Source organism: Sorex araneus, chromosome 1 (genome assembly GCF_027595985.1).
Source record: "Sorex araneus isolate mSorAra2 chromosome 1, mSorAra2.pri, whole genome shotgun sequence".
NCBI lineage: Eukaryota > Metazoa > Chordata > Mammalia > Eulipotyphla > Soricidae > Sorex > Sorex araneus.
The window spans coordinates 168,747,590-168,755,176 of record NC_073302.1 but is presented as its reverse complement, the minus strand read 5'-3'; positions in this window follow the sequence as shown (position 1 = coordinate 168,755,176).

Genomic DNA, 7,587 nt, shown 5'->3' with positions numbered 1-7,587 from the left:
TGCCTTCAAATAAAGAAGCATTTTGCTGTGTCTTTAGGCTGCTTTTCTTCGAGGTACAAGGAGCACATGACAGAATCAGGGGGACTGAGTGATGTTTGTGCATGTTTGACTGCACTCTGCATTCTAAGAGAAGACTTTGGAGAAACCTAATCAATACTACAAGCATGTCCTGGACAGCAGCAATGCTGTTTTCATTCTGTTACAATAATGAATTGAACTCTCCCAACAGCAGGTATAATAAGCACTACTCAACCCTTGATATTCAATCACCTTTAACTGGTTATATCTATCTAAAATTCACTGTTAACTGTGGTTTTACAATACCCTATTGGCAACCTTTTATGGCTCTCTCTGCACAAAAATGCAAAAACATCAAAAATGCCTCTCAGTGCCATATACTCAGTGCTTCCCTATATTTGCTAAAATGTTTTCCATTTTTTATTTAAAGTCCAGTGGAAGACATTCAGACATTGTGCACAAAATGAAGTGGTTTTTCCTTCAGTTTGAAATTATTTTTGCCATTACTGTTAGCCTAGAGTTCATACCTTCATCATTTCTGGTTGTGAAGTGATTTTGTGTTATTGAGATCCCCTAAAGCAAGCTAATCTTTTACAAATAAAAATGAAAGGAGATTTTTTTTTTCACAGCCTCACTTGCATTTGGAGGGAGGTTGTTATTATCCGATTACTTTTTACTTATTTAAAGTTTTTAGTTTTTCTTAAAGAATAAAAAGGAAAATAGCAAATACAGGTTATGCATATCAGAATTCAGTAATTTTATTATGGAAAATGAGAGAAGAAATTAATGAAATATTCTGGTAAAGTACATAACCTCAAGATAACCTAGGTTTAGAGCCATTATCTGAATATGAATATATCTTGACATATCTTACTAGTTCTACATTTTGTCATCAACTTGTTATTATAAATATTTGGGGGTTAATATGACAGATATTTGAACACAGACATCCATTAAGTTCAAAAGATATTGAGAGATGATATCAAAATACATTGTTAGATTTTAAGATATCAAACTGGTCAATTCAGAATATCCCATGAATATGGCACAAATTTGACTAAAATCATGTTTTAGACATTTAATCTAGTATCTGTATATGGATCAAAACTGGCTCACAATCATTGTACTTTAACTTCCAATATGAATCATAGGCTTTTGTGAATTATTGAGTGGATTCTTTGAAGTATTAAATTTACTAAGTCAAATGCAAAACTAGAGAAAACTAGCAAAAGCACAAATTGGTTATCAATACAGAACTAATGTAGTTTGCCTTTTAAAAAACTGTTATTATTGTGATCAACAAAAGTGAAATCTATTTTTCTAAATATCAAAAAATCAATATTTAAGAAAGATATCTTAAGTAATTTTATAAGTTTATAAATCTTAGCATTCCTAAAAATTCTAAAATATTAGTAATTTAATAGCTATATTATATTTGGTAAATAAGATTTAAAATAATAGGTTTTAAACGTATTTACATCATGTAAGCAGAATAGACAAATTTCTACTACCAACCAAATAAAACACTAAAGGGTTACATCAAAGCAAGGGTGGGAAAACTAAACTTAGCTTTTATAATAAAAATAGTGTCAAAGTCAATTTCCCTTTCTACTACCAAGTAATTCTGAAATGTTTTGAAGTAACACCAGGCTTCAAGTTTGCAGTCTGCAATGTATCACCAATATTTTCACACATGTGGTAATGATTTTACTCACACTTAAAAGTGGACCCAATTTTAACTATAAGCACAGTTGCTCTAGAAAAAATAAAGTTAACTTGGACAGATTTGCTAGACATTTTTTATTGTGTTTAATGAAAGATCACTAACTTTTTTTAATACTTCAAAAGATCACATTTTGGGGAAGAGATATGGTCCAGTAATCACTATAAATCCTTATTATCTAAGCAAAGAGTAGAGGCCAATACTTTAATAAAGTAGGCTCCTATATTTTAAATTATATATTTTTAGGAATCATTAATTAGAAAATTGTGTAGCTCAAGTAGCTTGAGACATGTTACTCAAATATCCTCTCCTGACAATGTTTAGAGTTGTTTACAGGGGTTAAACCCAGAATTAAGAACTTGAACAGTATTTATAAAGCATCAATTATTTCTCTTTGGAGAAATAAAAATTCAATAATTTTGGAAATGAATTATAGTGTATTCTGAATTACAGTGTATATGTATTCAAGGTATACTAAAAATATATGAATTTGTATAATAGCATTGTCTTAGTGAAACAAGATTTGGGAGGAAAATAATTCAGGTTCAGTATCATGATCAGATTTCTTCATTTGTTTTAATAAAAATATAAAATAATATGTATATTATTTAAGTAATTAATGACTGAAAGCATTAGAAGACTGTGAAAATCTTTGCTTTTTAATGACAAATATTCATAATTTTTACATATCTCTATTCAAGACATGGAATAAAAATTATTGAAGTTCAGCCACTGTAAAAAGTGTTTCATAACTAGAACACAGAAATGATTTAATAAGTTCTATGAAAAGTCAATTTGCATGAGATCAGCACCTAGCTTACAACGAATGGGTGGTAATGGATTGTTGGCTTGATTTTATACCACTTGACATCAGATTACAATACACTGAATAAATGTTAACCTATAATCCCTTTAGTAAAAGCGGGCATTGTTTGTCTTCCCTTGTAGAGACCACATTGATTTTCTTTTATTGGATGCTCAACCACTGCACCTTAGATTGATTACTTTGAATTAAATGTGCAGAGAACATTTTTATTATTCTAAAACAGCAATCTAAACATTAAGGAGATGCACTCACTCCCATCTTTTCTGTACTACAAAATGTATATTCAGCCATATCACTTAGATTTCTTTATTTTTCCCATTTTGTTTCAGGGCTACTATAATGCTGACCCCTACTCTGCCCCTGTGACCCTTGACCCAGACACATCTGACCAGTCAAGGCTCTGGGGGTAGCAAATTAATAGAAGCCTTGCTTGTTAATTGCATAAAAGAAAAGCCAAAGAATTCATCACCTCAGTCATGGCCATTGCTTCCCTTTGACCTCGTTCTCCCACAAGGCTTTTGCTGGTGGTCACATCTGTGGTTTTCCTATAGCCTACATATTTGCCATATAATTATTCAGCATCAAACCTTATTAATCAAATCGATGCTGTGTTTTAAATGGAAATTGCAGGATTAATACAAGCATTCATTTCATCCTGAAACTCTTGATGGCTTTAGCACATGAAATCCAATTGGAATATAAAAGAAGGGATGTAGAGACCTGATTGAATTAGGGGAGGCATGGTGCACATTAAATTACACATGCCAGCAGGGTTCCATGCTTTTATAGTAAAATACTGCTTGGAGTCCGTACATCATATACCTCTTGTGATTTTCTGTTATTCACTTGCACTCTCAAGGTAAGCAAGTATAAAAAGGCCTTTGTATTTATAAAAATATTTAAAAAATACCCAGTATGTAAAAAAATTGATAAAAAAATTCTCGTGATTATATCATTAAATGTAAGAGATAATCACAAAAACATAGTATGCTTTTTATTAAGTAGATTTATATATGTATGCTATGGGAAAGAAGTATCAACACATTATAGTATATATGGTAAAAAATACACATATATATGTATACACCTTTAATATACATTTTTACTCCGAGTATCATTATATAGTAGGTGAACAATAAATGTTAAATTGATAAATAACTTTATATAGATACAGGAATTTGTTTACAGCTATTTTTACATGATTTCAGAAAACACTACTTGAGACTGAGACTCTGAAACGAGTCAGACTTTTATTGACAAGTATCACAAAGATATTAGCAAAGTTCAATAGCTTATTCTTTGGGGTTAACCCTGACCTCAAAAAAGATTAGCACTAGCACATCAATAACCTAAGAAAGAGACCAAATTGCATTCTTAATGCTCAATTTGGAAATTTTGACACTTTTTAGAATTCCTTTTACCATAGATATTTTCTTAGCTGTTTTTGTTTTTTTTTTCCTTTATAAACATGAGAGAAGTATGTGCCTTTGCATTAATAACTCTACGATGGATGTAGAGAAGTTACTTGCACATTTTTACTCTATCATTTGAAAATATTTTAAATATAAAGAAAATACAATAATTATATAAGTGAAAATTATTACAAAATAGTAATTTAAGAGTGCTTAGGGGACTATGTTGATGTCTTTAATTAGAATTTATAAATTGTAGAAGACATTTATGACATAATTTTATTGTTTCATATCACTTTTGAGGCTTTCCCTCATCTAAAATATATTTAAATTCATCTAATTACTGTATCCTGTATCACTGTCATCCCGTTGTTCATCGATTTACTTGAGCGGGACTCAGTAACATCTCCATTCGTCCCAGCCCAGGGATATGCCAAATACAGTAACAATAACTGGTTTCATTCTCCTGACCCTGAAAAGAACCTCCAATCATTAAAAAAAAATTCATCTAATATTGTCTGAAATTATTTTTTCAACCCATGAGACGTAGGTTTTTCCATGAAGACTCCTGATCATCCACCATGTGAATTAGAAAAAGTGGTAAACCCCGTTAGACAAATATATCTTCTGAATGCCCAATTTGAGCTTTGTCTTTACATAAATGGAATTAGGAACCATTCACTCGGGGTTCTGTAAGAGTTAGATTTCATGTCCTCTTTTGATCATGGTTAGGTGCACTTGTACCATGAACATCCTTACTACCACATATGTTAACTTGTTTTCTATGATTATCAAAAGTCATATGAAATTCTTTGCTTGCTTTCCATCAGTTACCATTTAGTGTTTGTTTTATAGAATATTATTTTGAATTCAAATAAAATTCAGAGAATAAACAACGGGGTAAAAGTTCCAATTAAGAAAAATTCCTCTAGTGGCTAGAATGATAGTGCAGCGCACACAGGTCTTGTCTTGCATGCTGCAAATGAGGATTTAATTTGATCTTCAGTACCCCGTATGGTACCCAGAGTCCGCCAGGAGTGATCCCTGAGTGTAGAGCCAAGAGTAAACCCAGAGTATCACCAGATGTGCTCCCCCCTCCAGAGCCTCCCCGTCCCAGCCCCTCAAAAAAAATTAATACCTTGTTAGAGTACATTTAAATGCTAATTATCGTTCAGATTCAACTTTGTTACTTATAGAAAATGGATGTGATATTGTGTGCCAGGTTTACATGGTAACTGGCCAGGAAGGATACATTTGACCCTGACCATCTGGACTTGAACTATCTTTCTTAAATAATAGTTTGAAGAATAAGTTTTTCACTCTTCCTAAGGATTACTTCACTGTTAGCTGTTAAAGACAAATAGTTTTAAAACCAGTTCAGTTATCATGTAGAAGACTTTAATAACAAGTTTATATATAAAGACTGTCAGAAGTTTTCTGCTTGAATAAATACATTATGTCCCTCACCTCAGCAAATACTAATTGCATCATTCAGTACTTATAAATGGCCTGAAGTTTAATTCATCAGATACTTTCATCAGACTTCCAAGAAATCTTAAAATAAAAATCTTTAGAAAGAATTGAACTTGTTTAACTTAGCATGGCAAATTTACCTGATGTTGAAATAGCTTTATGTTGAGTAAACATGAGCATGTATAAGTGGTTGTTTGTATGTGTATATATTATTTGTTCTCACTTTCTAGTGAAAAGCAGAAATAGTAGTTCTATATAATGTAGATTTTCTGAATAGTTCTGCAAAATTTACTTGTTAAAGTTTGAAAAGCAAAACATTTTAGGGTCTTTTTTTTTTCTTAGTAAATAAAAGTAACAACTTAATTTGATGTTGTTTTCTACTAATGAAAAGGCAAACCTTAGCTTTGTTTTACCAAAATAGCATTATTTACACACTTAAGAACAGTTATGCTTATTTGTAGGCAACAAAAGATGTCTGATAACTATTTATAGTGTGGGGTAGAAATGTTCTTAAGTGGGGTTATGCTGAAAATGGAAAACTTTTTACTCAAAGTCAAATGTAACTTTTTTGGTCAATCATGTGATTCTTCTGCATTAAATAAGATCCAATCATTTTTATTCTAACTGTGATATGCTTTCTCTTTTCTGGAGGTAGCTAAAATTTATCATCTTTGTTGTTAGAGTAAATTAATTATTTGGTAAATGTAAATTAGAGAGAAAAAAGCATACCCAGGAGAAATCTATTTCTATTCACTATAGCACACTGGGTACGGGAAAAATAATGATGCCATCTTGATTATGTTACATGTATATCAGACAAAAGTGAAGATTATTAAATGCTGATGATAAAAACATACTGTGCCATTTTCTTAAGACGGATGTACAAGAAATCCATATGGAATGTTCCAGAGGCAAAGGGTACATAAATTGCTTTTGCATCAACCCTGAGAAGATTCCCCATACAATATGAAGTACATTATGAAATCATCTAGAAATATTTCATTTTATTTATTTTTGGATCACCACCAGTGGTGCTTGGAGGCTACTCCCAGGGTTTGCTCCAGAAGAGCTAATGGAACCATGTGGTAGCAGGATTGAAACCGGGCCTCCATGCCATGAAAAGTATGTACTACAAGTCATGGAGTTAGCTTTCTGGCCTCTAGCAATATTTTAAACATTTTCTTATGTTGCAGTATAATATGAAAATTTATATTAATATTCTCATAGAATTTTCCAGAAACCCTTAGGATTGAGGTATGCTTCATAGTGAAATGAACTTTTGCTCTAGCTGTATTGAACTCATCTGTAATTAGCTTCTGTGCTTTTTGTTGTTTATTGGGGCCACACCCAGCAGTTTTCAAGAGCCACTCCCCATTTTGTACTCAGGGGATTTCTTTGTCAGAGATCAAGAAATCATGAGTCATCAGGCATAGAACTCAGCTTCCATGCAGGCAGAACATTTGCTCCAGCTTTTTATTTATCTCTCTGGTATACCTATGATTACCTTTGTTGCTATTTTTCAACTATTTGAATTAAATATAAAATAAATTCCTTATAACAGGAACCAATCTTATTTAAAGAATATTGTCTTTCAAGCTGATTGTACTGTAAATATGTCTTACTGAAAAAGAAAAATCTTTATGAAGTTATATTACTTTCACTAAAGTACATTAAAAATATATATATATACGGATAAATAATCTCTTAATTGTATCACTGTCATCCTTTTTGCTCATTTTGCTCATTGATTTACTTGAGCAGGCACCAGTAATGTCTCCATTGTGAGATTTGTTGTTACTGTTTTTGGCATATGAAATACGCTATGGGTAGCTTGCCAGGCTCTGCTGTGTGGACGAGATACTCTTAGTAGCTTGCTGGACTCTCCAAGAGGGGCAGAGGAATCAAATCTAGGTCAGCCACGTGCAAGGAGAACACACTACCCACTGCGCTATCGCTCCAGCCCAAAGTAATCTCTTAACAGGAACAAAATATAGGTAATAAATAGAGGGACAGTTTTAGATATCTGAATTTATAAACTATATGCAAGATTTTGAAGCTTTGAGTTCAGTTTAAAACCAAAGAATTGCATTATCTGAATTGTTAAATGATTAAGTTTATTTGAAATCATTTCATTC